Source organism: Esox lucius, chromosome 24, assembly GCF_011004845.1.
Source record: "Esox lucius isolate fEsoLuc1 chromosome 24, fEsoLuc1.pri, whole genome shotgun sequence".
In the NCBI taxonomy this organism is placed as follows: Eukaryota; Metazoa; Chordata; class Actinopteri; order Esociformes; family Esocidae; genus Esox; species Esox lucius.
The window spans coordinates 2113725-2130726 of record NC_047592.1 but is presented as its reverse complement, the minus strand read 5'-3'; the positions used below and the strand labels follow the sequence as shown (position 1 = coordinate 2130726).

The 17002-nt window shown below is 48.1% G+C and overlaps 1 long non-coding RNA gene across 2 annotated transcripts; it reads right to left on the bottom strand.

The window, feature by feature from the left end:
• Positions 1–12990: 12990 nt before the first annotated feature.
• On the bottom strand, positions 12991–16939 carry LOC105009322. Of its 2 annotated transcripts, none has more exons than XR_004575432.1 (5): positions 16845–16939; positions 14108–14284; positions 13755–13953; positions 13540–13654; positions 12991–13449 (listed from the first exon to the last, which is right to left on the bottom strand). It is a non-coding gene; the product is annotated as an uncharacterized LOC105009322 (long non-coding RNA). The 2 variants fall into 2 exon arrangements; XR_827776.4 differs by having other exon boundaries at positions 13551–13654; positions 16845–16937.
• Positions 16940–17002: the final 63 nt, after the last annotated feature.

Genomic DNA, 17002 nt, shown 5'->3' with positions numbered 1-17002 from the left:
TTTTGGACAAAACAAAGTGATTATTCATTAATAAATTAATGTATCAAAACTAGGGAGGGGACGATAGACAATGCCAGTACTACTCGCAATGGAAAATACAATTATGACATTGTGGATGAATTACATAATGGGGATAATGGTATATCAGGATAATCCTGACATGAGTGACTTTAAAAGGTTCTCCCAGTCTCTGACGTTTCCCAGACTGCTTGTTTTATTTTACAAGTGGAGCACACAATGGCCCTCATTTATCAAAAGTGCGTACACCAAATTTCCAGCGTACACCTGGCGTACACCCAAAACCACGGTGTCTTTGAGATTTATCAATATGGACGTTGGCGTACGGCACTCTCAAATCCTACGCCAGCTCAGGAGGTGGTGTACGCACGTTTTGAGTTAGTGCGGAAATGCGCATGTTGAGTTATATGTTCTCATCATTTATGTTATATTAATTTAATTATGATACTGACTGTTGTATACCCAAAATTGTGCAAGAGTTAATTGTGCGCATGTGTGAAGAGACGGGACTTTTATTTTAACCTGTCTCAAGTAAAAAATTTGTAGCCGTATACACAGTCCCTGCTGCTGTTCCCTCGTGCACTGATGTTATGCCAGTGCAGAGATGTAAACTGAAAATAAAACAGTATTAATAGTTATATTTGGAGTGATCTTTGGTGGATGGATGACAACAAAATATTGCACATGGACATGGCGGAGAGAAATGAAACCTTAATAGCGCAGAAAAGAAAATCCTAACGCACTGACAAACTAAAAGATGTGATATATTATGACCTACTGTAAAAAAAACAACAACATAATTACAAACTTCAGTGTTTATTTTTGTGCAACATGGACTTCAAGGTTTCATTTGTGTGACTTTACCAAAGGATTTGACTTATAGGTATTCCTTCAGATGCGAGTCTGTGCGCTTTACATGACGTTTCAGGGTTAGGCCCGGCAGTAGCGCATGGACTGGGTTCAGTAATAAAAGGCTTTGAATTACCAAAATATAATTCAGACTGACAAAATAATAAAAATGACATTCTTCTTCTTTTAGACAATAATAGAAATAATAATAACGACATTCTTCTTCTAAATAACAATAAATTTAAATATCATTAAATAATAAGACGAATATTACAAATTGTCATGCAGTTATTAATGTGAATGAATGGTACTCCACATCACATCATCATCTTTTATTCCCCTTTTTAAACTTCCAAATGAAACAATTTTATTTCTTTCTACCTCCCTGGTGATCGTCTCAATCTCCACGTCAGAGAAGTTTCTCTTTTTTGCCGTCTTCCGTGTGTCCATGGCGTAAAATGAGGGCGTGGGGGAAGCGGAGACATGAATATATAGGGGCGTGTTATTCTAATGACGATCGTTTTCAGCCGCGGCATTTATCAAGGGCAGGTATTGCGTACACCTGGATTTTAAAGGTACGCACAGTTTCATAAATCCGGCGATGAGAGGAGTGTAAGCAAAATCTTACGCCAACATATACGCCCGTTTCTACGCAATAATGATAAATGAGGGCCAATGTATGGTCAATCAAGCTGAATGGATCTGCTTAGCGAAACACCCATATACATTTCCTTGTATTAATGTAAGAAAACCCTTCTTTGATTTTATTTTATTGTAATGGCTTTTAAAAGCAGAAGAACAAGATTTTTATAATGGAAGAATGAGCAGAGATTAAAGTTAAACGGGTAAGAGAATAGAAGAATACTGTCAATTACAATAAAAATCGAAATTAAATTCTTAAACATCGTCATGAGTTGAGTTTGTAAAAAAACTCTAAAACATTCCTCAATGTTTTAGAGATATTTAGGATATCAGATAGAAATGTGTCCGAAAGACAAAAAGTCTTCAAGTTAATCGTGGCATCAAATTCTCCTATCATCCCACCCTAATTAAAACCCACCTCATCTGGGACATGAATCTCTGTCCACTAGTCTGGTCTAACAAGATGTCTGGTATTCAGGTTAACTAATGAAGACCTCACCTGGGACATGAATCTGTGTCCACTAGTCTGGTCTAACAAGGTGTCTGGTATTCAGGTTAACTAATGAAGACCTCACCTGGGACATGAATCTCTGTCCACTAGTCTGGTCTAACAAGGTGTCTGGTATTCAGGTTAACTAATGAAGACCTCACCTGGGACATGAATCTCTGTCCACTAGTCTGGTCTAACAAGGTGTCTGGTATTCAGGTTAACTAATGAAGACCTCACCTGGGACCATGAATCTCTGTCCACTAGTCTGGTCTAACAAGGTGTCTGGTATTCAGGTTAACTAATGAAGACCTCACCAGGGACATGATCTCTGTCCACTAGTCTGGTCTAACAAGGTGTCTGGTATTCAGGTTAACTAATGAAGACCTCACCTGGGACATGAATCTCCTGTCCACTAGTCTGGTCTAACAAGGTGTCTGGTATTCAGGTTAACTAATGAAGACCTCACCTGGGACATGAATCTCTGTCCACTAGTCTGGTCTAACAAGGTGTCTGGTATTCAGGTTAACTAATGAAGACCTCACCTGGGACATGAATCTCTGTCCACTAGTCTGGTCTAACAAGGTGTCTGGTATTCAGGTTAACTAATGAAGACCTCACCTGGGACATTAATCTCTGTCCACTAGTCTGGTCTAACAAGGTGTCTGGTATTCAGGTTAACTAATGAAGATCTCACCTGGGACACGAATCTCTGTCCACTAGTCTGGTCTAACAAGGTGTCTGGTATTCAATTTAACTAATGAAGACCTCACCAGGGACATGAATCTGAGTCTCCATCTTGTGTTGATCTAATATTGGCAGCATGGATTATCAGAAATATACACCCCAAATAACTGACAAATAAATATTAAAGCATTTTTCCTCCTTATGTCAAATCTTATTGTGATCATGCCTTTAACTACAAAGCAAAGCATCTAAACCACAGGTTTCCATTGTGGGAGTTCATCACGAGTGATCCTGAAATGTGAGGCTGGAGGGTTGATGTACAGACCTGAGATGACCTGGTTGGACAGTGATGGCAGGCAGTTAACACAACACCCCTGTTTCCCCCGCATGTTATTAAGCTAGCTATGAGCTGTTGGCAGGCAACAAGCCCAACACCTCCGTTTCCGGCTTAAATTAAGACAATCTACATGTATGTTTAATATAAAACAAGGTTGAAAGTATGTTTGCTGAAGCAGATTTGTTGTATAACACTGTATAACAATGTACTAGCCTAGGTGAACCAGCGTTAGCCACCGTGCTACACAGTAACTCACCAAGTCACTTGCCCTATTTGCCACTGGTTTTGTTGACACCACAACTCTACTTCTCTCCTCTGCCCATTGTTCCTCCCCCTGACCTCTATCTCGCCTAGGAGGCTCATAATTATAGGCCTTGTAACAAGGACGCGCGTGGAGGACGCGCGCCATCCCCCCGACGTGGTATTCGGCGCGCGTCGTCGCCGGTCCTCTAGCCACGCCGCTCCTCCTCCCACGGCACTGTCATGTCTTGTTATTGCACACACCTGGTGTCAATTCCCTCATTAGGTTGCCTATATTAGTTCCTGTGTTTCTGGGTGTCTTTGTGTGGTATTGTTCTATGTCTTTATATTGTGGAGAGAGGCACGTTCGTTTGTGCGTTTTATCGCCGTGTATAGCGTGCCTTTGTTGTATTATTATATTTTTGAGAATACAGTTTTGTTTATCGCCTCCCTGCGTTTGGCTCCAAGTTCTTCGACACACTCCACTACACCCAGCCGTGACAGAATACCACACCACCATGGAGTCAGCGGGGAGTGACCTGCTCCACCACCATGGCAGCATGATTGCGTCCCTGGGGGAGGCCATGACCGAGATGGTCCAGGCTATGCGGCGGTTGGAGGCGAGGCTGCCACCTGAGCAGCAACCACCACCAACACTCAACCCGGGTGGAGTGCCCCTGCCATCGTCTCCACCGTCGCAGAGGAGGACCATTCAGCTGAGCCTTCCTCAGGGATTCAGCGGAGACGCAGCCCAGTGCTCTGGGTTCCTGCTCCAGCTGGAGCTATATTTCGCCTCCCTCAGCCCTCACCCGGGGGATAGGGAGAAGGTCTCGGCCCTTGTCTCCTGCCTGAGGGGCAAGGCGTTAGACTGGGCCAACTCCGTTTGGTCCACCAACGGGCCGGAGTTGGCCCATTACGGGGCGTTCGTCGGCCTCTTCCGGGCCGTGTTCGATCACCCGCCCGACGGCAGGGAGGTCGGCGAGCGTCCCGTGCACCTGAGGCAGGGGACAAGGAGCGTACAGGCCTTCGCCCTGGAGTTCAGGACCCTGGCGGCGGGGTCGGGCTGGAACGACAGGGCACTTATTGATCATTTCCGGTGCCACTTACGGTCCGACGTCCGTAGGGAGCTGGCTTGCCGGGACGCCATGTTGACCTTCGACCAGCTCGTCGACATGGCGATCGGCTTGGACAATCTGCTAGCCACCCGCGGACGCACCGGGAATGATCAGCCCCCTCCGGTACACCCCGTCGCCGGACCTGAACCCATGGAAGTGGGAGGCGCCGCACGAAGGGAGACAGTGCGGTCTAGGGAGTGTTCCTTTTGTGGGAGGAAGGGACACTCTGCCTCCCACTGTTTCCAGCGAGAGAGGGTCGAGCGGAGGAAGCCTGACACCACTACACCGAGTCAGGTGAGTAGACCACACACACTGTCAGGGCTCTCTGCGAAGCACATGACACTTTTGGTGGCCTTCCCTGATTTCCCTACTAACTCTCAGTGTAAGGCGCTCGTAGACTCAGGCGCAGCTGGGAATTTTATGGACAGCGGTTACGCACGGAAACTGCGCATTCGCTGGTGCCATTGTCTCAACCTAGGTCCATTACGGGCCTAGACAGCAAACCACTAGGCACTGGTCTCGTTGAGCACGTCACAGTCCCTATCACGATGACCGTACAGCACGCCCATACCGAACAGATTGAGTTTCATGTTATTCACTCTCCTGCTTTCCCTGTGGTGCTGGGTCTTCCATGGTTGTCGGGACACAACCCAACTATTTCCTGGTCGCAGAGAGTGTTGACAGGGTGGTCTCAGGGGTGTCAGGAGAGGTGTCTAGGTGTTTCCGTTGGTGCGACCTCGGTGGAAAGTCCAGACAGTGTCTCCGCAGTGCACATTCCCCCGGAATATGCCGATTTAGCGCTGGTCTTTTCGAAGACCATGGCTAGTCGTTTGCCACCACATCGGTCCGGGGATTGTGCTATAAATCTAAAGGGAGACGCTGTGCCGCCTTATTGTCATGTGTATCCCCTGTCGCAGGCAGAAACCGCAGCGATGGAGACCTATGTGGCCGAATCCCTGCGGCAGGGGCAGATCCGCCGTTCCACCTCGCCCGCCTCCTCGAGTTTCTTTTTTGTGAGGAAGAAGGATGGGGGTTTGCGTCCGTGCATTGACTACAGGGCGTTAAACAAACTGACGATCCGGTACTCATATCCTATCCCCCTGATTTCCCAATATATTGAGTCAATGCATGGGGCGCGCTTCTTCACGAAACTGGACCTCCGGAGTGCGTACAATTTGGTGAGAATCCGAGAGGGAGACGAGTGGAAAACCGCCTTCAGCACCACCACGGGTCACTACGAATACCTGGTGATGCCGTATGGGTTGATGAATGCCCCGGCAGTGTTTCAGTCCTTTGTGAACGACGTGTTTAGGGACATGCTGGGGCGCGGAGTTGTGGTTTACATTGACGACATCCTCGTGTATTCCACTACGCGTGCTGAGCATGTGTCTCTCGTTCGCAGGGTGCTGAAGCGACTGTTGGAGCATGGCCTGTACGCTAAAGCAGAGAAGTGCGCGTTTTTCCAGCGAGCCGTCTCCTTCCTCGGGTTTCGGATTTCCGCCGGTGGGGTGGAAATGGAGGTCGATCGCGTGTCAGCCGTGCGTAATTGGCCCGTTCCCACCACGGTTAAGGCGGTGCAGCGATTTATTGGGTTTGCCAATTTCTACCGTAGGTTTATACGGGGCTTCGGCAAGGTGGCAGCTCCTATTACTTCCTTGTTGAAGGGTGGGCCGAGCCAGATCACCTGGACGACCGAGGCAGACGTCGCATTTCGCACCCTTAAGAGAATGTTCACCTCTGCCCCGGTTCTGGCTCACCCCGATCCGTCACTGCCGTTCATAGTGGAGGTGGATGCCTCTGAGGTTGGGATAGGTGCTGTGTTGTCCCAACTATCAGGTACCCCTCCTAAGCGTCGCCCCTGTGCTTTTTACTCGCGAAAGCTCAGTGAGGCAGAGCGCAACTATGGCGTCGGTGACAGGGAGCTGTTGGCTGTGTTTAACGCCTTGACTGTTTGGAGACATTGGCTCGAGGGAGCGAGACACCCGTTTGTAGTCTGGACCGACCACCGTAACCTGGAGTACATCCGGGCGGCGAGGAGACTGAACCCTCGCCAGGCCAGGTGGGCGTTGTTTTTTGCCCGGTTCGATTTCACTCTTTCATACGTTCCGGGTACAAAAAACGCCAAGGCAGACGCGCTGTCTCGGTTGTGCGACGCGGGTGAAAGGCGGGTAGATGATACACCGATTCTGCCCGCCTCGTGCATTGTGGCGCCGGTTGTGTGGGACGTGGACGCGGACGTTCAGCGAGCGTTGCGTGGCGATCCTGGGCCTCCTGGGTGTCCTGCGGGTCGTCAGTACGTCCCGCTGGACGTCCGTGACCGTCTCATTTACTGGGCCCACACGTCCCCTTCCACGGGTCACCCAGGCATAGACCGTACTGTGCGCTGCCTTACCGATAAGTACTGGTGGCCTGGTCTGGCTAAGGATGTGAGGGCGTACGTGTCCTCCTGTTCGGTGTGCGCTCAGTGTAAGGCACCTAGACACCTTCCGGCGGGTAAGTTACATCCTTTGCCCGTTCCACAACGACCATGGTCTCACTTGTCCATTGATTTTCTGACCGATCTTCCCCCCTCACTAGGCAATACCACGGTCCTGGTTGTTGTGGATCGGTTTTCAAAGGCCTGCCGGTTCCTTCCCCTCCCTGGTCTCCCTACGGCTCTGCAGACCGCAGAGGCTCTATTCACCCATGTCTTCCGGCACTACGGGGTGCCGGAGGACATTGTTTTCTGACCGGGGCCCTCAGTTCACGTTCCCGGGTCTGGAAAGGCTTATGGGCAGGTTGGGGGTCTCGGTCAGCCTCACCTCCGGGTTCCACCCCGAAGCTAATGGGCATGTGGAGCGTGTGAACCAAGACCTGGGGAGGTTCCTGCAGTCCTATTGCCAGGACCGGCCGGGGAGTGGGGCGGAGTTCCTGCCCTGGGCAGAGTATGCTCAGAATTCACTCCGCCACGTCCTTGACTCCCTTTCAGTGTGTCCTGGGGTACCAGCCGGTCTTGGTACCCTGGCAGAGCCAGCCCGAGTCTGGGGTTCCGGCGGTGGACGACTGGTTCCGGCGCGCCGAGGACACCTGGTCCGTGGCCCATCGACACATCCGGCGCGCCGGGGTTCGCCAGAAGTCCGCTGCTGACCGCCGGCGTAACGACACCCCGGTCTACGCTGTGGGCGACCGGGTCTGGCTCTCGACCCGGAACCTCCCTCTCCGCCTGCCCTGCCGGAAGCTGGGCCCGCAGTTTGTAGGGCCGTTCAAAGTCCTGGGGAGAGTGAACGAGGTAACTTATAAATTACAACTTCCCCCTGATTACAGGATTAATGCCTCGTTCCATGTGTCTCTCCTCAGGCCGGTGGTGGCTGGTCCCCTCCAGCAGTCTGAGGTGCGGGAGGTCCCTCCGCCCCCTCTGGACATCGAGGGGGGCCCGGCGTACTCTGTCCGTTCCATCATCGACTCGAGGCGCCGGGGGAGGGGCCTGCAGTACCTGGTGGAGTGGGAGGGGTACGGCCCGGAGGAGCGTTGCTGGGTGCCGGCGGTGGACATTCTTGATCCTGAGCTCCTCACTGACTTCCATCGTCGGCGCCCTGATCGTCCTGCGCGGCGTCCTCCGGGTCGGCCTCGGGGCCGGCGGGGGCGCGCTGCGGGAGCCGCGCGTCGAGGGGGGGGTACTGTAACAAGGACGCGCGTGGAGGACGCGCGCCATCCCCCCCGACGTGGTATTCGGCGCGCGTCGTCGCCGGTCCTCTAGCCACGCCGCTCCTCCTCCCACGGCACTGTCATGTCTTGTTATTGCACACACCTGGTGTCCATTCCCTCATTAGGTTGCCTATATTAGTTCCTGTGTTTCTGGGTGTCTTTGTGTGGTATTGTTCTATGTCTTTATATTGTGGAGAGAGGCACGTTCGTTTGAGCGTTTTATCGCCGTGTATAGCGTGCCTTTGTTGTATTATTATATTTTTGAGAATACAGTTTTGTTTATCGCCTCCCTGCGTTTGGCTCCAAGTTCTTTGACACACTCCACTACACCCAGCCGTGACAGGCCTGTTGGCCATCATAGGCATGCTCGCCGAAGTTGGAGAGCTCGGTTTCTTCATCCACGTCCATTGTAATTTGAGCATGAACTTGACCAGACTCCCTCGCGTTACGTCACTTCCAGTCAGTGATAGATAGATGCGGAAGTTATTTTATCACAATTTTATCTCAAAATATTGTTTATGGCGGTTATATATTCCTCCAGTTTTTTAAAATCTAGTTTTTTATCATTAATATACACTGCTGAATAGGGGTGTCCAACCTGCAAGTTGCTCTTTAAGAGATGGACGCTGCCTGGGGGATTCCCGCATGAGCGATTCATTTTCAGTCTGGACGCGGAAGAGTTAACAGCTGTTTCTCAATGTCAAGGATCCTTCCTTGACATTGAGAAACGCCTAACATCTCCTGCTCTGACTGCAGCTCAGAGGAACTGCTGTGTGAGTGCTTTCAGATGGGGGAGGGGCCCACGGCAGCACCCGCTGCTCATTTGAGAAGAGTAAGAACAAGTCTCCAGTAACACCACAAAAAGTTGCTAGATTTGTCGCTAAAAAAAAAGTTGCTAAGGGGGTCTGGAAAGTCGCTAAGTTGGCAACACTGCGTCCATCACAATTACATGCACAAGGCCAATTAGGTGAAGACATCATTTAGTGACTTCCAGAGCCGTTGAAAAAGAGAGTTGCGACACTCCCATAGACCGCCATAGGAACTTTGGAATGCGGAAGTAACACGTGTCGTGGAGCAGCCAATAGTTCCAAACACTAATAGTTCCAGCACTGAAGACCATTAATATTAGGAGCTTCCGAAGTACGCTCGCTGGTAAGATTATTGTAATTTTGAATATTAAACACATTTTCCGACCTCTCATGAATCTAGTCAGTACTTTTGTTTTATGTAGCCAGTTTTAGTTAATGATTATTGGAAGATAATAGATTAATTGTCGTGACCATTTTACTAATGTTAGGTACCGGAACCACATGTCAGTTGGGCTACCGGCTAACAGTTACATTTGCCTCAAATTTTCTTCAAGTTATTTTAGATATACAACGTTTATCTTTGGTATTACATTTGTTGTCAAAGTTAGCAACACTTAGCTGCGAGTGCGACTATATATTACTAATTGCGACCATATTAATTAGTTACCTGATTACAATGAACAGTAGCTATCTAACGTTAGCTTAACTAACGTTGATGTGGATGTCATCATCATCATCATCATCATCTTCCGCTTATCCGGGGCCGGGTTGCGGGGGCAGCAGTCTAACCAGAGATGCCCAGACTTCCCTCTTCCTAGACACTTCCTCCAGCTCTTCCGGGGGGACACAGAGGCGTTCCCAGGCCAGCCGGGAGACATAGTCCCTCCAGCGTGTCCTAGGTCTTCCCCGAGGTCTCCTCCCGGTTGGACGGGACCGGAACACCTTCCCAGGAAGGATCGGAACACCTTCCCAAGCCACTTAAGCTGACAACTCTCGATGTGGAGGAGCAGCAGCTCTACTCCGAGCTCCTCCCGGGTGACCGAGCTTCTCACCCTAAGGGATCGCCCAGCCACCCTGCAGAGAAAGCTCATTTCGGCCGCCTGTATCCGGGATCTTGTCCTTTCGGTCATGACCCAAAGCTCATGACCATAGGTGAGAGTAGTAACGTAGATTGACCGGTAAATCGAGAGCTTCGCCTTGCGGCTCAGCTCTTTCTTCACCACGACAGAGCGATACATCGACCGCATTACTGCAGAAGCTGCACCGATCCGTCTGTCAATCTCCCGTTCCATCCTTCCCTCACTCGTTAACAGGACCCCTAGATACTTAAACTCCTCCACTTGTGGCAGGCACTCTCCACCAACCTGAAGTGGGCAAGCCACCCTTTTCCGATTGAGGACCATGGCCTCGGATTTGGAGGTACTGATTCTCATCCCCACCGCTTCACACTCGGCTGCAAACCGTCCCAGTGCATGCTGAAGGTCCTGGTTTGAAGGGGCCAACACGACAACATCATCCGCAAAGAGCAGAGACAAAATCGTGTGGTCCCCAAACCTGACACCCTCCGGCCCCTGGCTGCGCCTAGAAATTCTGTCCATGAAAATTACGAACAGAACCGGTGACAAAGGGCAGCCCTGCCGGAGTCCAACATGCACTGGGAACAAGTCTGACTTACTACCGGCAATGCAGACCAAGCTCCTGCTTCGGTCGTACCGGGACCTGACAGCCCTTAGCAAAGGACCCAGGACCCCATATTCCCGAAGCACTCTCCACAGGATGCCGCGAGGGACACAGTCGAATGCCTTCTCCAAATCCAAAATTGGTTGGGCAAATTCCCATGAACCCTCCAACACCCCGTAGAGGGTATAGAGCTGGTCCAGTGTTCCACGGCCCGGACGTAAATCACACTGTTCCTCCTGAATCTGAGGTTCTACTATCGGCCATATTCTCCTCTCCAGAACCCTGGCAAAGACTTTCCCGGGGAGGCTGAGAAGTGTGATCCCCCTATAGTTGGAACACACCCTCCGGTCTGCCATCCCAGAGGCACTGTCCCCGACCGCCACGCGATGTTGCACAGGCGTGTCCACCAAGACAGCCCCACAACATCCAGAGACTTGAGGTACTCAGGGCGGCTCTCATCCACCCCCGGTGCCTTGCCACCGAGGAGTTTCTTGACTACCTCAGTGACTTCAGCCCGGGTGATGGACGAGTCCACCTCTGAGCCCTCATCCTCTGCTTCCTCAATGGAAGACGTGACGGCGGGATTGAGGAGATCCTCGAAGTACTCCTTCCACTGCCCAACGACATCCCCAGTTGAGGTCAACAGCTGCCCATCTCTACTGTAAACAGCGTTGGTAGGGCACTGTTTCCCTCTCCTGAGGCGGCGGACTGTTTGCCAGAATCTCTTCGAGGCCAGTCGATAGTCCTTCTCCATGGCCTCACCGAACTCCTCCCAGGCCCGAGTTTTTGCCTCCACAACCACCCGGGCTGCAGTCCGCTTGGTCTGCCGGTACCCGTCAGCTGCCTCAGGAATCCCACAAGCCAACCAGGCCTGATAGGACTCCTTCTTCAGCTTGACGGCATCCCTTACTTCCGGTGTCCACCACTGGGTTCGGGGATTGCCGCTTCGACAGGCACCGGAGACCTTACGGCCACAGCTCTGAGCGGCCGCTAAGACAATGGCGGTGGAGAACATGGTCCACTCTGACTCAATATCTCCAGCCTCCCTCGGGATCCAGTCGAAGCTCTGCCGGAGGTGGGAGTCAAAGATCTCTCTGACAGGAGACTCGGCCAGACGTTCCCAGCAGACACTTACAGTACGCTTGGGTCTGCCGAGTCTGTCCAGCTTCCTCCCTCGCCATCGGATCCAACTCACCACCAGGTGGTGATCAGTTGACAGCTCCGCCCCTCTCTTCACCAGAGTGTCCAAGACATACGGCCGCAGGTCAAATGAAACGACAACAAAGTCGATCATCGACCTACGGCCTAGGATGTCCTGGTGCCATGTGCACTGATGGACACCCTTATGCTTGAACATGGTGTTCGTTATGGACAAACTGTGACTAGCAGAGAAGTCCAATAACTGAACACCGCTCGGTTTCAGATCAGGGGGGGCGTTCTTCCCAATCACGCCCCTCCAGGTGTCACTGTCGTTGCCCACGTGGGCGTTGAAGTCCCCCAGTAGAACGATAGAGTCCCCAGTCGGAGCACTTTCCAGCACCCCTCCCAGAGACTCCAAGAAGGTCGGGTACTCTGCACTGCCGTTCGGCCCGTAGGCACAAACAGTGAGAGACCTATCCCCGACCCGTAGGCGCAAGGTAACAACCCTCTCATTCACAGGGGTAAACTCCAACACATGGCGGCAGAGCTGGGGAGCTAAAAGCAAAGCCACACCAGCCCGCCGCCTCTCACCATGGGCAACTCCAGAGTGGTGAAGAGTCCATCCTCTCTCAAGGAATGTGGTTCCAGAGCCCAAGCTAGTTTAGCCCAAGCTAGTCGGAACCTCTTAACCTCACGCACAATCTCAGGCTCTTTCCCCGCCAGCGAGGTGACGTTCCACGTCCCTAGAGCTAGTTTCCGTGTCCAGGGATCGGGTTGTCTAGGCCCCCGCCTTTGACTGCCGCCCGATCCTCTCCCCACCGGCCCCTTATTGTCCTTCCTGTGGGTGGAAAAGGCCTGGCCACCAGGCACTCGCATACGAGCCCCAACCCCGGGCCTGGCTCCAGGGTGGGGCCCCGGCTGCGCCATACCGGGCGACGTCACGGACCTCAAAATTTCTCATCATTAAGGGGTTTTGAACCGGTCTTAGTCTGACCCGTCGCCTAGGACCTGTTTGCCTTGGGAGACCCTACCAGGGGCATATAGCCCCAGACAACATAGCTCCTAGGGTCACTCGGGTACTCAAACCCCTCCACCACGTTAAGGTGGCAGTTGATGTGGATGACCCCACTAAAAATAAAGTATAACTGCAGATATTAGGATATATATATATATATATAATTTTTAATTGAAGAGGCTGACATGTGAAAACTATTGGAGACTGACTTTTACCAAAATAACTAAAGTAGTGTTTTTTTAATAGTTATTTAGAACACTGAAGAATTTCAGCTGCTCAACATAACTCCTCGTGTTTATGGCTCCCTATGACTAAAATGGGTGAAAAGTGATACTCTAGTGATTTAGCTGAAAGAAGCACATGTACACTGCTGCTTTTGTGACACATTGAACTTTAATCTAACAGGAATACACCTGAAATATATATATTTTTTGTATTACATTTCATTTGACTCAATTTTCTCTTTTAGGAGGTGATGGAGAAATCTAAAGCAAGACTTATACCTAGATAATGTAAGTCTCAAGTTCCAGCTCGAAAAGGTGGAAATTAATTTGCAAAGCCATTCACAATCACTACATGTGTGTGTTGTCATTTTGTTTGGTTTCAACAGGATGGATTATCAGTGGAGAGTGGAGCGATAACCAGGCTGGGGGAGCTTGCCATTCCTGTAAGCAGTGGAGTGATGATGAAACTGGTTGGTGGCGCTATTTGAACAGTGGAGTGCTGAAGCTGGTGCGTTGACGAAGCTGTATGTGTAAGAGAATATAATATTGTTTGAAATTAGTCAGAAAATCATTGTCAAGTGCCAAAACTAACACAAACAAGACAACACATACTCAAATTTCACCTGCATACTGGCTGGCATTTCTCCCTCAATATCCTCAGTCTTCACCTTTCTTGTCCTCTCTTCCCTCATTTTCCCTTCTCTCACTTTCCGTACTTCCTCAATATCTGAAACAATGTTGTCATTGTTAGTTCTACATGTAGAGTGTATAAGCTAGTCATTGAAATAAGAAATATTATTTACATGTAGACGTTACATTATTCATACCGAAGTTCTTTATAGGACAATACGTGTGGTCACTGGCCACTGCATGAACATGTACTGGAGGTTCTGAGGTACTTCTCACGGCAGGACCATTCCTCCTCCTGGGTTCAGGGTGATGCACAAATATGGTTGGAACAGCATCACTTCTCAGTGTCAGGTGGCCTTTTTTTGTTTTTGAGAATTGCTCTCCCTCAAAATGTGCCTGCAGAGTTGCTTATGAGGTTATTTTCCACACACTTTCCAAATTATTACCCCATAAATGTCTATCACAATTTCATTGCTGTATTGTACATATTACATATAGTAAAACATGCTGAACCTTGATCCACAAGTGAAGTTAGGTAAACATAACTTACTGCACATAGTTTTCTGTTGTTGAAATCTTTTGTGATGAATAGGTTGCTTCTGCCGACTTGGGCTAACCATTTCTTTCTCCTGTCGGTTTCTTTTGGGAAGCCATACATCCGGATCCCTTTCTCTGACCGATTGGTGCATCCAAATGCCGCACAGCCAACCATGGTAAGAAAATCAATCTATAGAAGTTAGATGTTATGATCAGTTACCAGGAAAGGTGTGCCTGTCAGCCCCTCCCTGTCTCCCACCTCTTCCTAACCAATTGCATTTCCTCTCTCTTCCCATCTCATTTCACCTCCAATACTATTTCCTACACGCCACACATTTTCGATTGTTGTCTCTCCCTGGACTTACAGGACCAGGAGAATGTTACACCCTCACAATAAGGTTGTATAAACTTTGTGTCCACTTTATTAGGTACACCTGTACAATCTAGTGTAATTCAATACTAAAGCTTTATCATGAATTTTGCTTTTATGAAGTTTATAATTAGTCAATGTCTCAATTCAATACTGAGATCATAGTTAAAGGTGATTTTACACTACAGTGTATTCAGAGGGGTTTCTTATTTTTTTTAATATAGAAACATCTGGATATAAAGCAAAAAGTACAACAGTACCCCCACAAAATTTGACCTCAATAGTTTTTTACACCGAATCTAACCTCTATGACATCATAGGCTGCATTTTCACTTGGCATTAACATGCGATCACCTAGATCTTATCAAGCAGATCGGATCATTAGCCAATCAGTTTACATTTGTTCATATTAAGTAGCCTCTTACTGTATCTGGATAACTGATATCATTTCTGTTTTAGCATATTTAAATTAGGTCTGTAGCACGACACCAAATTAAGAGTAAAGATGATACAAATTAAGCAATGTCTCAGTTGCTTTAACTCACTCACTTTACTTTATGCAATCTCCAGTCTTAGATCAAATTAAGTTTTTTGAATGAAGGAATATTTTCAGAGCTGATCATACAAAAATAACTGTGTTGATAATGTTAAACAAGTCACATCATCGATCATCAGGGTATAAGCTGAAACAATAAAAACATTCAAAACATTAAAAAATAAAAAGATTATTCCTCTGGCAAAGCAGCTCACGTTCTTCATAAATAACGGTTTTCATTTTTTAAATTTATTATAAGGTTCAAATAATTTTTAATTATTGTTTAAACTGGGTCTGGCCATTATTTCTGACAGCACGTGGGGAGACTGGGCAGGGATTTATATGAATGCAGACACAATGGCTGGATTGTGTTTACGTTACACTAAGGTCCGATCACAATGCGTCCTTGACTACCTCCAAACCTGGACACAATGATTGGATAACATTCCGATCAGAAGTGCGTTTACACTTGTCTTCAATGTGTATGTGGACAACATCCAGATACAGGTCGCATGTTAATGCCAAGTGTAAAAGCAGCCATAGAAAATCCAGAACATTATAGAAACATAAAAGCAGAATGTTTGGCTGAGTTTTGTTTTGTATATGTTCCGTCTTTTTTACCACTCCCAGTTCTATCCAGCAGCAACAAGACCCGGTCTCCTCTAAGGCCTGTGACACGCTCTGCTTCTGGCAGGGGAACGCTCTCACCCAAATATCCAAGTAACTATAGCATTACTTATAGCTTGGTGTTTGAATACTTTTGTTATCAATGTATAGACATAAAGCCGTTGAAAAAGAGAGTTGCGACACACTGTGATCTCGTCGCCACGCAGTCACATGGTTTATGTAGCTCTCAATAGTTCTAAACAGAGCTGCGCTGTCAACCAGTTTGAATGAGTTTAAGCGGGACAGACAGCAGCAGCTATTTTTGCAGCAATTATAGGTAAATATTGACACATAATGTACAAGATTTTGCCCCAAATCTTCAATGACAGCCACTTCTGACCAGACTTCTCCAGACAATAGATGGGTGTACCAGGGTTCAACAGTTTTCTGCACCTCTGACCTGATGGCACTGCTAAACATCTTCCGAAAACAAGGGATGATGCTGTTTGTGGCATAATGTGTTTTTCATCTGCTGTAGCAAGTTTTTCTTTGGATGATCACTACGGTCCTCAACGTTGTCCGTTTATTTGTGCTTCTTTAAAAGAGCTTGGACAGCACATCTGAAAATGTCTGTCTGCCTTTTTTGTAGTGCTCAGTATAACTTTTGACAGTTAATGGTCTTATCCAATGTTGTTAGCCGAGTTTGGCTGTTCCTAACCCAGTTGTACTAGTGTTTTGTTAATGTTCATATTACTGTATATTGTGTTTATATTGACAAATCATAATTTGATCCTTTTGAAAACATTATTCTTGAAACTTTCATGCCATTAAAGCTTTTGAATTGAATAAATTATTTTGTGTGTTTAATTTTGTAGGGAAGGGGGACTGCTCCCAAAGCTATAATACATTTACAGTATGTACTGGTTATATTTTTCTCTTGCTTCTATGGTCATAATTACCAATATCCTATTGTAATATGTTAAAAAAACAATTCACAAACATGCAGATCAAGTGAATAATATCAATGAATGCCAGAAGATGCTTAGTTTAAATCAAGAAAGAAGTTTAGAAAGAAGTAAGGCAAATATATATACACGACAAAATGGTCACGACAATTAATCTATTATCTTCCAATAAACATTAACTAAAACTGGCTACATAAAACAAAACTACTGACTAGATTCATGAGAGGTCGGAAAATGTGTTTAATAGTCAATTACAATAATTTAATCAACTTACCAGGGAGCGTACTTCGGAAGCTCCTAATATTAATGGTCCTCAGTGCTGGAACTCAGTGTTTGGAACTATTGGCTGCCGCACGACACGTGTTACTTCCGCATTCCAAAGTTCCTATGGCGGTCTATGGGAGTGTCGCAACTCTCTTTTTCAACGGCTCT